The sequence below is a fragment of the Nematolebias whitei genome, chromosome 16 (genome assembly GCF_014905685.2).
Source record: "Nematolebias whitei isolate Nwh7 chromosome 16, NemWhi1, whole genome shotgun sequence".
NCBI lineage: Eukaryota > Metazoa > Chordata > Actinopteri > Cyprinodontiformes > Rivulidae > Nematolebias > Nematolebias whitei.
Window position 1 is genome coordinate 4,687,448 of NC_056513.1, and position 16,647 is coordinate 4,704,094.

A 16,647-nucleotide genomic window follows, 5' to 3' on the forward strand; every position below is an offset into this window, starting at 1 on the left:
TACACCACTGGCTAATAGGCTGAGATGAGGAAATAAATAAATAATATGCCAAGCCAGAGCAGTAGAGGCACTGGGGACTGCTGCCAGTTTAGCTCCCAGTAACCCAGTGCAACCATCACTATGGTTGCTCCATGATGGTCACACTATTGCATGGCGTTGCATAAGATAGATACGACTATGAAGAGGCACATGCCCCACACCAAGAGAGCGATCTGCTGATTATGTGTGTGTGTCTGAATTGGATGGGGCTGGCAGAATGTGTATGAAAGTGGGACAAGATGATCTGAGAGATGAGCGCTGGGAGAATGGGAGAGAGGTACGATTGTGCGCCGTCATCTGAGCTTGTGTGTGTGAGTGTGCGTACGTGCCATGGCTAGCTGCTCGCGCCACTTAGAATGGATGGTTTGGACTCAGGCGTCATAACAGAGCACGATGGGAAACAAAGACTCTTTTCACGTTCACTTTCTTCTCTGCTGCCTCCCCCCCGGATCAGTTTCCTCTCTATAACTCACTTTAAGCCACTGATATTTTTTTTCACAACTAATCTATCACTTGATTCTGCCTTGACACCTACAGTGGCTTCTGCTTTTTTATTTATTTATTTATTTTCTCCACAGTAAAACTATCACCCCCCCTTTTTCTGAGTCACATCTGCTTAGCCATCATCTCTATTCCCTTCTAATCCTCATCTCCTTTGCATTTCTGTTTTTCATTTCAGTTTTCTCTGAGCCCCAGCTCTCTGCCATCCCCACTTCCTTGCTTCACATCTGTTTCCATGGCTCTGGTCCGCACGTTTGAATGCCAGCACCCTCCTCCCTATTATTAGATGAAAACAGCTCTGCGACGGCTCACCTCCCTGACTTCTGCTGCCTTTTGTCATGCAGACTTGCTTGAGCTGTCGCCCTTTTTACAGTGGACAAAACCCAACATGGCTAAATAGACACGAGAACAGTTGGTCAGTTTATTGTCTAGCTCAGAGCGCATGTTTGTGTTGTTGCTTTGGGTATTTAATGTTTGTGACGGAGCATATGTGCACGGCTGAAGTGGTCATTTGTATACACAGAAATTACATAATGAAGCCTTCTGCTGTGTGGCAGGGCAGAACACAGTAGATTTATTTTATTTTTTCCACATACTGCAACCAAATCAAAGACGTTTCCCCCAATGATGACACATTTGCTGCTTGCTTTAGTCTTGTAAAGAAATCCTCTCTGCCAAGACAGACATGTCAAGTTTTGTCCTGTGGTGGGTAAAGAAGCTTATTAACAGTAAGTGAGTCAAATTTAGGGCAAGACTTGTATGCATTTTTAAATGTAAGGACTGATACAATCAGCTGCTGAGACCTTTTCACATCGTCACTTGTTGAAAGGTCTCAGCATTCATTTTCAGACACACTTACACACAAACAAGCATGCGCCTTAATCCAAACACATGGAGACACAAGTGGGTTTCCAATATTCAATGTGCAACTGTGCTGGAAACAAAGACAAAAAAAAAAAAAATCCTCAGCTATGAAAGACACATTCAGACTAGAGAAATTGTATTTACTGCAAATATGCTGTGTGGATGATTATTGCAGAAGAATTTGCTGAAAATCAGCTGAAATTAGCTAAAAACACACTAAACAGTAGCTGAAATGGAAGAACAAGCCCAAGTTAGAAGAAATGAAGCAAAATAAAGCACATATATGCTGAATTTGGTTTAAATAAGCAGAGATTAGCACAAAAAATTAGCACATTTGTTAAAAACACTGACATTTACAACCAAAAAAAAAAGCTGAAAAGTAGCTGAAAAGGCTGTAAGAAACTTAAACTATCATAGGGAGGTGGACAGGGCACAACTATGCCCAGTTAGGCTGAAAGTAGAAGAAATGAGCACAAAAAGTGGAAATAATCTGAAAAAAATCAGACATACGTTTTAAAAAACGCTGAATAATAGCTAAAAAAAAAAAAAAAAAGGGCAGAAAGAAGCTTAAATTACCAGAATGAAGTGAACAGAGAACACTTTTTGCTGAATTATGATGGAAAAGGGGGAATTAGTGCAAAAAAAATGTGGAATTAGCTGAAAAAGTTCAAATTCAATTCAGTTTATTTACAAAGCGCCAAATCACAACAAATTTGTCTCATGACACTTTACAGGAACATTCACACACATAGAAAAGCCATTTAGTAAAGTTCTCTATGTAAGGAAGCATCGTTGAATCTTCACTTTGTCACAGTCTCCCATCCTGAGCAAGCACAGTGACAACAGTGGAACGAAACAACTCCCTTTTAAAAGGAAGAAACCTCCAGCAGAACCAGGCTCAGGACAAGTGGCCATCTGCCTTGACCGGCTGGTTTGAGAGGACAGGAAGGAGAGACAAACAAACACAGAATGGCAGGTCCCGATGTAAGTCCAGGTGTACCTGAAAGACAAAAACATGTCAAGGACAGAAACAATAATTGCAACTGCAAAACAGGTTGAGCAGAGTAAGTAAAGAAAGTAATATAGAGAAACAAATGTGGTCCTGTCCTCCATCAGTCTAAGCCTATAGGAACACAACTAAGGGACAGTTCAGGAAACCCAAGCCAGCCCTAACTATAGGATTTATCAAAAAGGAAAGTCTTAAGCCCAGTCTTAAAACTGGACAATGTGTCAGCCTCACGGACAGAAACTGGAAGTTGATTCCACAAGAGAGGAGCCTGATTAGTGAAAGCTCTGTCTCCTATTCTGGTTTTGGAAACTCTAGGGACCACAAGTAAACCTGGAGTCTGAGAACAAAGTGCTCTGTTAGGACAATATGGAACAATAAGATCTGTAATATAAGATGGAGCTAGGTTGTTGAGAACTTTGTAGGTTAGAAGTAAGATTTTGAACTCAATTTTGTTAGCATTAGTAAAGTAGCATATAAACAGCTAAATGGTAGCTGAAATAGCAGAAATAGTTGAAACTTGCAGAGATAATCTGAAAGGAGCATAACAAGCTGAATTTAGCCGGAATAAGTTAGAAGAAGCACAAAAACATTGTAGTTAGCTGAATAAAGCAGAAAACACAAAACAGAAGAAACAATAATATGAGATGAAATGTGAAAGGAGCAGTAAAAGGTTGTAAACAGATCTAAAGATTTGAAGGAAGTAAAATGAGCTCAGTCAATTTTCTATGAGAAAAAAAAGGCTGAAAAGGCTAAAAAAAAATAAAATAAATAAAGTTGCACCAATCCCAAAAGTCACAGCACCCTTCTCCTGAAGGAGATGAACATTGTGATTTCTGATTTGTTGAAATAGCACAAAAAAGAGAAAAATGCTGAAAAACGTACGGAACAGTTTAAAGAACCTGGAAAAATACATATTAACAGGTTCACAATAGTGTGAATGCTTAATAATTATCCACACAAGTGATGTGCAAATTTAAAAGGTGTCCCAAAATGCAACACAAGAACACAAAGTATTCCTCTTAGAGGCACAGGGAGTATAAAAGCAAAGTTTATGTCAGTTTGAACTAAACAAATAAAATATTACACACCGTTTTGCAAGAAGGCTTTAAGAGAGCATCGGGAGCTATCTTTATAAAATGTGCAACATGATCAGTTTAGGCCTAGCTGATCTTTACTCATCAGACAATAACTTATATTATTTACAAAGTAGATGATTTGCACATGTTTAATGCAGTGTTTGATATGGAGACAAAAAAAGATTAATGATGGGCATCATGGGGGCTTTGCTGTCAGATTATAACAGCGTGACTTTGTGCACACCATCAGACGTACAGTGTGTACGTACAGTGTGTACGTACAGTGTGTACGTACAGTGTGTGATTAAAAGGCTGACTGCTCCAAAAGCTCCAGGGCTGCATTGTACTTTACTGTAAGAAAAGATGAATAGCAAAACAATGACTAATGTATAATGCAATGCATTGTATTGAACTTTTTCTTTTTTTAATCAGCATCACTGGGAAAAAAAAGAAAAAAAACAAATATATATATATATATATATATTTTTTTTTTGGTACTTTTAGTGCAATAAATCATTCCTACAAGCAATTATTTTTGTTCAAATGCAAACATGCTTTAACGATTGATAGAAATTGTCTTGTTCTTTCAATGAATTAATTTGAACGATGAGGCTGTGGATGAAGATTAGAGAAGTGCTGCTGGTGAATTGACCACAAAAACCAAACAGGAACCAGTGGAGACTGAGATTGGCAAGTTCAAAATTTTTTTGCTGTCTAAAGGTAAACCAGGTCAACACATCACAAATTGACTTTTGTTTATTCTAATTCAATATTATTTTAATCATTACTTTTATAACAATATATGTTTGAGTGCCAACACAGCTGAACCCAGAATCTTCTGATATAAATAAGAGTTCATGGTCTGCTTAATGTCTACAACAGTGGTTCTCTTTTTGTTTCTTGCATAACTTAGTAAACTTGTACACAATAATTTGACAGACTTCTGAGAAGACATTTAAGTGAAAATGTGAGTAAATTTACTACTAAACCCTAAGCAAAACAAAACAAAGTAAGACAGTTAAAAATAATTAAAGTATTTGACAGATTGGTGGATTTCTATAAAGATAGGACTCGGCATTCAAATACACACAACTTTTTGCACAACTAATTTTATATAGGAAAGTTTATCAATTTAACCTTACACATCATTGTATTTGCATATTTTGCTTAACAAATCTAATGTAAATGTGTACTAATACATATAAATGTGAGATGTATCTATCATAAACAACTCTTCTATGATTTGATCTATTTTCAGTAACATATTTTATATCCATAAGGAAACAAACTCGGGTGACAGTTGGTATCCGGTCACACATTTGATCCAAATATAATACAAAGAAAATGTGCAGCTTTATTTTCTCCAACATATGGGCTTTCTCCGGGTACTCCGGTTTCCTCCCACAGACCTTAAACATGCACGTTAGACTGATTGGTAACTCTAAATTGTCCCTAGATGAGAGAGTGAATGGTTGTTTGTCTCGTGTGTCTGTATGTGTCCCTGTGATGGACTGGAGACCTGTCCAGGGTGTCCCCCTGTACTATAGAGCCTTATCTGTCACACAGTGATTGTTGGGCACCAGTGAACCTTGTAACTAGGAACAGAAGAAGTTAGTAAAGGTAATAGATTGATAGAGTTACAATATCTTAATGTCTATTAGTTCACTCCATAATAAGACATACAGATATTTACTTTGTGTCAAAGCAGATATGTAGGGATTCAGCTTTTTCCACAGCTTCCTGGTTCCTGGGTGGCGCCAATGAGCGTCAGCTGTGGATGATCTCCCTAATGAGCTCCAGGGGTATAAAGGACTGCAGGAGAACCTCCTTCCTTGCTGGAGCATTGTATAACTCTTGGTAGTTCCTTGCAGCCAAATATTATACTGATAAAGTAAACTACTACTTCCTTGGTTTTTCTCATGCTTCTAGTGCCTGATTCCTGAGTCCTGCCCTGGTTCCCTCATCTATCCCCTCATGTCTACTAAGGAACAGTTCCTACTATCAGCTGCTCAGCTGCCTTTCCACCACTTACCCAACAACTTAACTGTACCTGGAACCCACTGTCCTCTTCTCAACGTGTCAAGGTCTCACCGTTCCATTAAGAGTACTCCAAGCTGAAGCTCTAAATCTATGCTGCTCATTCCCTGGACTCATCTTGTCTTCACCCTCCTCAGGTGTTCCAGGTTCACCTTTGTACATAGCATCATTTATTCCATGTAAATAAAACGCTGTAAACTCATTAGTCGTGTCTGTTTACCTTCAATCTGGTCATCTTGAGTTTTACCTCTGTATTTTGAGAGTACCTATAAAAATACTACACAAATGCAAACGTATTGCACGTGCTACAATGCAGAAATGGGCTCCATTAATCTGTAGATAAACACATAAAACAACAAAACAAGAGTTTTTAGGAGGCAGTTAAAACAGCATCACTGAGTCTTGGAGGTAAATGTAGCATTAACGGTAAACAAGGTGCTTGATGAGCCCAAAAAATGCCACTGGGCTCAAATCAGGGCAGTGATCAGCAGGTGTTACTGATCGTAACTATTAGGCAGGTGTGGTAAAATACACACATTACACAGAAGGCATGAATATTTAATCCTTGTTTACAGGGTAGCAGGTTTTCCTGGGGTCTAGAGTTATAAAACTTGCAATTAGACAACACACTGGAGTGTGTTTGAAAGTTTGCCTTTTATTTTTTTTATATATATTTTTTTTATTTGCTGCTTGTGAAATTATAAACGACGCTGTGTTTGTCACTGCTCAACATGTCGACCAATTACAGCAGAGAAAATCCTCAGGATCTGGTCCATAAACGACAAAGAAAACAGTTTTCTTTCAGTAATTGTTCAAACAGATATTGTTAAATGGCTAAATCCTGCGCGATCCGCACAAGGCAAAGGAAGTGACAGCAGAATGTTGCCGTGACCTTTTCCTAATTCTAAATGAGTTACATTTAAGACAAACTGAAGTCTGTTTGCCTTGGAAAAAAATACATTTTGAAACTGCAACATTGTTAGATGCATCACTGCAAGCAATTATACTTGTAAAAATCAACTGAATGCAGCTCACAGAAACTTTAATAACATTTCACACACACACAAAAAAAAATGCTCATACTCTGCAAACTACTTCAGCCAAACTTAAAATTACTTTTTTTGTGCCCTTTCCAAGAACAGAGAGCAGCACTGCCACTGCTTTAATTTCTCCTGAGAGAAACAATTTGACTTTATCACGTTTCTGTGATGGAGGCGTCCTTCAAACCACATCAGAATTATTTCAAACAGTCTTCCCAGATCACCCACTTTTCACATGTGCAGGCTGTTCTTAAAACCTCGTTTTATTTTCGTTCTTCCTTTAAAGCTCAGCTCAGCTTGGCATGTGTCATGCTTTACACTTTTGTGCTTTTTTTTCCCAGACAAAACCTGTTGTTTTCAGTGGCTTAACAACAAAATATGATGTGATGAAGCAACCACTGGATCAGTGCAGTAACAAAGACAGAGAGCCAGTCTGAAAAGCAGACCCATCTCACTGAGTGTGATGAATATACTCATGTAAGGTATGTTTGCTCCTACAACCGCACACATACTGTAAGGAAAGACACATTGGCTAAAATATATTTCTTTTCTCTCTGTCTGTCCTTCAACTTTATATGGCTCATTCTTTTTTGTCCCCCCCGACCCTCTTTTTTTTTCTCCACTGCTTCATATTGTGCATTAAAATTCCACTCCGCTCTCCAATCCTCCCACCCACATCTACCCCCTCCATTTTCTGAAAGCAGGAATGATACACTGGGTTTAAGCTAAATTCCTTGTCTGTCTCACTAATTGCTTACTAAATGCATGATGGAGAAAATCATTTTCAGCCAGAGCTGGAGTGAAAGAGCCTTTCAGCATTGTTCTGGTTGTCAAGGCAACGCAATTAAAAAGCCACCAAGAACAAATGTGCACTCAGGATAGGAAGGTTTTAATGCAGTCATCTCTGCCGTTCCCTCATCCCTGCCTTGTTTTAGTTTCTTGTAAATGTCTGATTTGGTTTTGGCTGAAATTGTCCATTTTAATGTCTTTGTTTCAAAAATATATATTTTTCTAACTTCAATAAAAGGCATCTTGGCTACAAAAGGAGCCCAATAGCACACTAACAAATTCATTTTACATAAGAAAACATGATTGTAGTTTACAGCTTTGATTAAACACAACCTGTGTAGTATACGTTATGTGCATTATATATCATGTACATTTAAGCTAAAGTAATATATATGTATATATACATACTTTTTATACTAATGAATCCTACTTGCACCTTTTTATTCTATCATGTTTGTTGTTCATTGCTAGGTACATTTCTTTTGGACCTTGTAAATATTGTATTTCTTTTTTTCACATTTTGATACTTTATTTTGTACCCTTATTGCATGCTTTAGTTTTATTTAATTTTTTTTTTTTTTTTTTTTTAAAGCAATTTAAATAGATTTTTCTCATCTTGGATATTTCATTGCATTGTTGACCTTGTATGGACAAAACAATTTTAATCCTCTAGATGCTTTTTAGAAACCAATTTGTCTGTTTGTGTTACTGCTTTTTTATTATTATTATTGTACAGTGTTCCCTCATTTATCACAGGTGTTAGTGGCCATGCCCCAATATGACAAGTGAAAAAAAACGTGAAGTAGGGATACAGCATACAGTATACAGTATAGTAGTAGTTTATCATATATTTACATATATATGAAGGCATTATGAATCCTTCCCACACTCTTGCAATGTTATAAACACTGTTTCTAAACTCTAAATGCTCTAAAAGAGAACAGCATGTCATGATTTCAGCTCTCTGCCTCCTGCTGCACTTTGCCATCTGCAAGCGCTTTTGGCCACGCCCACTTCTCCCGTGCATAACGGAGATCTGACAAGCTGCAGAAGGAAGCTTTTACTGCACCTGTGGGCTGCACACAGGTGCAGCAGGTGCTAAATAATGTTAAAATTATTGATTGCAAATAAAAATCCCATACTGATTGTCTAGCTCAGCCATCAATCAGCCAACCGTGTGTCATGTCCAATCTTATTTAGAAAAACCATGATAGAGCGAGACCATGATAAATGAAATGTGAAGTAGCGAGAGACTACTGTAATCCTTATCATTACAAGCTCAAACTTTGTTTTATCCGTTTTCCTCTTCTGACTGTGTTTTGCTGTACACAGTTACAGGGGAATCAATTGTCTAAAGATAACGCGTAAAAGTTATGAAGCAACATCTTTCCCCAGTTGTTTTCCAAATATGTTTTATTTCAAATGTTCACTTTTTTTTCTCACTTGGTCTCTCTTTTAAACAAATTCTTACATATAAAATACTACAGAACTTACAAGATCAGTTTTCTAAACTCTAGAAAATAAAGGAGAAAAAAATAACAGACAAAACGTTCCCTTTCTCTTAGGGAGTCTAACTAAATGCGATCATTTACCTCGGTCCCATTCTAGCAGCATCTTTTCCCGAACCCTCATCAGGATGATGTATGTGCAGGTGTGAAGCCCATTTCCTCTCCCACCTGCATATTGCCTGCTTGTGCAAGATGTCAGCCAGAGCAACAATGACAATATTCAAAACATTACAGAGATCTGTGGAACAGATTTCTGCTGCAGATCGTGAAAAAAACGAGGAATAGAAAAAAAAAAAAAAAAACAGCATGTTTGGAGTGATTCTGTCACTGGGGCCAGATGTTTTTTTGTGCTCTACTTTTCTTTCCTCTACAGAGAAAACACGCTGACAATTTGAGAAATATGCAAGTGCCAAAACATGGCGTCGGCTTGTTTTGAGGCAGTGTGTTGCATGTAAGAGTGTCAGAATTGGGTCTGTTTTACAATAGAAAAAAAAAGTTGGTTGGTTGAAACATTGACACAAAACTATGTGCTACTTATTAATTATATAAAATCAACAAATTACAAGCCCCACTAAATTAAATAATTTTGACACAGTAACTTATTCATCTGCATTAACATTTTGTTTGTTTAACCAGGTACATAATATATTATAGTGTCTTCTATTAAAAATAAAACGTGATGCTTTTTTTGTTGCGTTATTTTGCAATGCATCAGTTTCGTTTCATGAATCGATTTCATGAAAAATCATTTAAAAAGTGATAAAAGTAGTTAATGGAGAACAGGTAATTCAGAAACGTGTTACCCTGAGTGTTTAGAGGGTGGAATACAGTTCATTACATTTCATAAACTAAAAGTAAAAAAAAAATAAAAAAAAATAGATGGATAAAGTCCAGCGGGTGACCTCAAGATCAGCTGAATATAGCAGTTATAAACAGGAAGTACCACATGTTCATCTGTACAAAGGTAACTGCAGGTAAATCATCCATTTGATGTATACTTAATGTCATGTTTTCACATCTCTCTGCCAACTGCCACACCCACTTACGCGCAGCTCATCATTTAAGAGCCCAATTCAAAACAAACCTCTGCTAGATTATCGAACCCTCTTGGAAGTAGAAGTCCAGCGCTTAATTCACAGCCTTCCTTGACTCTCTCATCTTGACACCACATCTGCCTTCTAGATTTACTGCACTGCCTGCTCCCCATTTGTTCGCATTATACCTTTCTGATCCTGGTTTCGACTACTCTGTCTGGCCTACGGACTTTGAATTACGGATTGCCCATTGGACTTGTTTCTGGACCTCTGACTCCCGCTTTGTCTCTCTGACCCGGTCTTGGAACGCCCAACTGACCACTTTAATCACAACGCTTCTCTGCAGCTGCCTTTCAGCCAGTGACTGTGACGTCACCTCATATTGCTCGGACAGGTGGCTCCCACCTCATCTGCCTGTGAAGGTTAGTGGCTGTTTTTTTTCTGTTTACAAACACGTTCCCAGAAATATGCAGACCACTAACTTTCATATATCTGCAGACTGGTCCCAGCACAGGATCTTGACTCCCACCAGCAGCTGCATAACAATAAACTGTATAACCCTTCTTGTTGTACAACTATTTTACTGAATCCCCAAACCTGATTCTTGTCAGTATAATCTGGCCAATATGGATTTGATGCCGACACAATGCTCTGGTGTAGAGGGAGCTATTGTTAAATTATAAAATAACATGCATAAGATGATGAATATGCTATCCACATTTTCTAACCAGTCTACCGCACAGGCTCCCCCTCATGTGACGTCGGCACTACCCACACCTCAGTACCACGTATCGCCCATTCAAGAACATTGATTGTGTCCACCATGTTATTAATTTAATGAACTTTCCAAGGAACTTTGCTGGAGTTTTTGACCCCATCTTGCCGGAGAGATGTCCGCTCGGATGTTATTTCCACTTAAACAAGGGATGAGGCTCTGCCTTTTTCCAAGGACTTGATGAAATCAAAAACAAATTAGCTACTAAAGATTACCCAGATTTGCTCAAGGTGTGGAGGATCCGCCCCCCCCCCCCCCCCCCACACACACACACACACACCTCTGCCCACACAGACACCTTATTTTTAATCTAAAGTTATCAGAAATGTAGAAATAAATAGCACTGGGTTTCTTGCAGGTCAAGGGGCTTAAAACAAGAACTGAGAGCAGGGTTTTTATTCAGAGGATGGGGACAGACAACGTCTAGTGTCCTTCAGATTAATGAGGGTTCCAGTGTATCCAGAAAACTTATGTTTTGTAATATAGATCAAAGATATTTAATCTGAAGTACTGTATTGGAAATCTAATCAAAATAAATATAAACAACTATTTTTCATAATACACACTGCAGTGTTTGATATTGCTGTCATAATGTCTGTCTAAAACATGACTGCAATAATCTCATTGACATCTATGTGATATAAAGTCTCAGAAAATAAGATGAAATCTCCCAAGTGTTTAAGTGTTTACCGGTAGGACCAACAACTAGTAAATGTGTCTAAATGTGTTGAATTATCTATGACCCCTCTTGAATTAGGTCACTAACTCCACCACTGTGATTCATGCGGAGAACAAAGAGCATTAAAGGAATAATAAATTCAGCGAATCTCTCCAAGCTGTAATTAGACATGTGGTATTTTAAGACATTCTTCAAATAACCAAAACAAATTGCCTTTAAGAGAGATTTCATATTTTTGCATTTATTACCCAGCCTTCATTAATAAAAAAGAACATCATTAAGACGATCATGCTGGAACCTTTGAAAATAACAAAAATGAAGATAGGAGAAACAGCTAAGACGATATATCTCCCAAATTGTGTTGCATTGTTATTTTTAAAAGTCAGTATAGCATATTGCGGCGTATCACTTTGGCTAACTAGCTAAAAATCTTCTCTGAGTTGTATTTCTGAGTTGGGTATAAAACAAGTGTCTTCGGATATCCCACACTGCTCTGACGTGATGGATCGAGAGAGCTGTCTCTCCAGCTGGTAGTCATAATAAAAATGTACGCCTCGTGCGTGTACAATCGTAGAGGGAGAATCACAAGACAGGATTATCTTTTACTAAGTTGTCCTCCATGTTTCAAGGGCTAATTCTACTGCAGGGAAAACTTTGACAAATACAAGCGCATGCATTCTGACCACAGCCTTGCAGATGATGAATGTGGGACTCGGTGAAGCTCTTAGCTCCAGGGATCCAACTTGGAGACACAGAGACCCACTTTTCAGTTTTTAAAACTGGGTAAAGTTGTGTCAAAGAGCACAATAGAGCAGCATGCAGAGACAAATATAGGTGATGTGTGCAGATGGTGGCCAGGCCCCAGAGATCAGGCTATTTGATGTTGACTGGAAACATCTATTCCTGCCAGTGTGGATCCAAAGACAGGCTTTTTATCATTCTCATTATAAACTTAAACAAAGCCTTTGTCATGTGAGTTGGAGGAAACGTGTCATTTTAATTTCCTTGTTGTATACACAGAAATGAAAAGCTATTTAAATAATAGGAAAATCTTTAACTCATTGTTAGACTTTTATAAGAGTTAAATTATTATTATTGAACACTTATTTCCATGCTGAATTCCCTTTATTTATAAAACAAAGTATGGGATTAAAAAAAAAAAATACTTTAAATAAATATAAAACTGTAAATAGCTGGGGTGTAGTGGGTGAATCAATTGCAAGTGAGACTACGGAGGTAGTAACTATCTTTTCATCGTCTGAATAAACAATTGGTTCACACATGCTTCTGTTGCAAAATACTTAGAGATACTCAATATATTCTTATGATTTATAGACAAATTAAAGTTTACCCTGTCATGTTGGTTTCTATAAACATCAGCATTGGTTTGTTAGCAGCATATGTGTGAACGTCAGGGCTAAACATAACGTAAACATGTGGTTCTGCTGTTTTCAGCTTATGCTTCATTTTAAATATACGTTATACAGCTATTGCTATTGTCAGGGAAGAAACATTTATATCAAGATCAATGCACTGACCATCAGTTATAATAATTTGCAAAGAGCAATCGCTTAAGTTTTTACTCTTTTATGTGATTTTTTCCCTCCTAATGTCCACTGTATAGTGAATATGGATTTATCTTATTGAAAAGTATCAGATTTAGTACCGTCAAATATCCAGTTTCAAGTGAGACATGAGAAATAAAGTAGTTTATAACAGGTAAGCGTTTTATTTACAAAAGATGATTCACATGAATGCTGGAGGGAGATGTAGGAGATGGGAAACATGAAGTCGTGGAGCAGATACCAGTGGATTCCATGTTGGTAGAGTGGAACCAGGTGACCAGGGGAGTGGAGAAGGAATAACGGGAGGGGCAGGATGGATTTTAAGGCTGGATGAAGAGATTTTTAGTTGTTGGTTATATATTTGTTGCAGGTGGCAGTTCCAGGGGTTGAATCCAAAGACTCAGGGTGCATTGACACCAGCCCTGTTGTCCTGAACTCTAGCCCATTTGCCTAGGAAGTCCAGTTTGTTTGGGAAGGTGTGAACTCGCCATCAAGCTCTGTCACGGAACAAAAATGGGAACTCTGGCCCGCCTAAAAACCTAGGTCTCGGTCCGGTAGAAGAAAACTCTAGCGCGGTTCAAGTACAGTGTGAATGCAAGCAGACCGGTCACCGCTCCGCAAGCCGGAAGTGGAGTACAGCGCAGGGCAAACAAACATGCATTTATCTTACCTTTATATGGAGCTGTCAGCTGCCTTGTGTGAAAAACAACATTCTCCATGGTCTTCTGCCTCATCTTCCACTCATGCTGAGTCCATTGTTGAAAAAAGACAAACTAGAACTCCTAAAACCGCTAAAATTTGACGCCATTCCATTTCTGTTTTTATTTCCATAAGAAGAAGAAGAAGAAGTGTCTTCTTCAAAGGTTTTTGTGTTGTTTTTTTTTCAGTAGTTCTTGGTGCAGCACCACCACAGGCAAGTGGGGGAACAGGTTGGTTCAAACAGGTTGACTCGACTGCACAGTGCAGTGTGAATGCAAACGCACCAGCTCAAATGTAAACAAAATGTTATGAATATTGGTCCCCAACCGAACCGAGTCTACCGGACTATCAGGTGTGAAAACAACCTCAGTGAGCAGACACCAGGTGGTGGCTCATGGCAGATCTAGGAGGTAAGGGACTGATAACAGGAGCTACAAAGAAAGCAAAGGTTAGGGGTAGACACGGTACCATCATTTGGACAAAGTTCCAGTGGAGACTGATGGCTCCAAATGGCATTTTGGAAACTCTCATCAATTGATGGAAGGCAGCTGGTGGAAAGTGGTGCCGACCTGCCACTCACGAGCTGCAAAAGAGTAGTGAATGGAAAAAAAAATAAAACTCCAGCATTCCCATAAAAAGTCAACTTATACCTTACTTGTGTGCACTACTTACTTCATGCCCTTTTTGATCTTCAGAAATCAAGGCAATTCAATCATGTCCCCTGATTTCAGGAACATAATTGTGCAATTCAGCAAAGCGCTCAGTTCCAGCTAAGGAACATATTTCTAAACTTTGCTGATTTTTGCCATTATCTGTGTATACAAAGGAACCTCTAATTCTGATAGTCCGACTCAAACGTTCAAGTGAGTGCTTTGACTCTGCACGGTGTTCTTTCTTCCGTTACACGCATACAGTTCCCCAAGAAAATCTTGTTTTCTTGAGTAAACAAGGAAACCTGTTACATTACTGCCATAAGAAGTAGAGTTTAGATCTCACATGTAAGACTAAGGCTAACAGATGAGGAAGAATAAATAAAAGGTACCCTAATGATTGCTATACGAAGCCAGCAGGAGGACAAATGAGTGTAATGAGGAACCACAATGATCTGGCAGGGAGCATAGGAAACAAGGCTGAATATATTCTGAGGGATGTGATGGTAAACAACAGCTGAGTGGCACTCAGCAAACCAAGACCTGGCATGTGACAAGAGCAGCTGTAACCAAGAAAATCCAGCTCAACAATATAAAACAAGCATGAGGTGCAGGAGGGACACTAACACAACTGTACAATAAAACAGAAACCAAAGCAAACAGAATTACACTGTTTCTTCATGTGGACTATGTTCAACTATGTTGCAAATCATTATCTATATTAAACACTGATACTTCTACTATTCACTATAATTCATCTTTTAAAGGTTAGACCTGTTAACTTTTCTCCTGGCTTATATGGTTGCAATGGATTAAAATGTAGTGTTTTGAGATAACTGAGTTTTGTAGGATTTTTTAATTCATTTTATTTTTAATTTAAGCTACATATTCTCTAATAGGATGCATGAGAAAATAAAATATCTTTGTTTAGGTATTTGAAATGAGACACTATAATGTGGATCATGTATTAAGTCAATGCTGTAACATGACAAGACCATTTACACTGTTTTGTCCCAATAGAGGAAAAGGAGGTCAGATTATGATTTTTAACTTATTTTCTTTAAACACAAATTATTTGGTGGCAAGCTGATGCCACATCAACCAGTTCAATGAAAAGCTCTGTATTTTTCAGTGACCTTCATTTGTGTGTGTGTGAATCAGCTTTGGTCTAGTGCAACTTATATCTTAGTTTAATAAAGTCCTAATTTCATTAAAATACATCATATAACAAGCTGTTTCTTACATAAATTAGACAGTGAATATGCTGTTCATAGTGACACCAATGTGCATGTCCTGTGCTGCAGGACTCCTGCAGAGTGAAAACTGATCCTGGTGCAAAACTTGGCACAATGTTTTCATTTTGATGGTTACGGCATCCACCTTCAGTGCATATAGTTACATTTAAAGAGAAGAGAAAGGCAGAACTTGTTTCAAAAACAGGTTTCCACAGAATAGGAGCATGTAGATGTGAATCCGCCTGCCTTACTGCATAGCATACACATAAAAGATCGCATGTCCTTGAGGAGAAATGTTGCGACTCTTTTCTGCGTGAATAAACTAAGGATTGTAAAAAGTTATTTCACAGTAGTCATACGTTCCAGTATTAGCTGCACTTTTTTAATTAGTTTAAAAAAAAAAGTCTGAGGTTTCATCCACTGCAGATTCTGTGAAACATGCACAACATGCAAATTAATGTCTGCACGCAAGCACTGCTGGACTCAAACGGTCTTCTTTGAGTAAATGTGTGACAGAATTTTAGCCATACATAAACATGATGTAGGCATTAAAAAAAAAAAAAAAACTAATTTATTGACATTTCTTTAACATTACTAAAACATTCTCACTTGACTGGGCATGCTTTCTCACTTTTCTCACATGCACAGTCTTCAGACTGTCTGCATCTAACCTGGAGGTGGAGAATGAGGGAACCCAGATGAGCAGAACTCAGAACTCTGACAGGTCTGGCAAAAGTTGCAGATTATTTATTTAAATAAAGGTTCCAGACAAAGTCAAAAAGCCTTGATGCAAAAAAAAAATTTAAAAGACAGTATCATGATTTAAAATTTAAAATGGGTCACTACGGACCCTAACATAGTAGGAAGGTTAAAAAACAAAAATGTGTACAAAGTGTTGGATAAAATAGAACATTGGTGTTATTGATGGATTATTTTGTGTGTTTATATGTGCACGTTGTCCACTGTGAAGGTTCTTTAATTTTTACTGACTGAAATAGTGAGGTACAATTCTGGCATTTTATTTTAATTTATTTTGTTTCTTTTTTAAAAAAAAAATCAATCTTTGAAGAATTTTTGAGAATAAATAACATTCATTTTGAAACATTCAGAAACATTTTTGTTCATCTGTATATTTTATTTATTTATT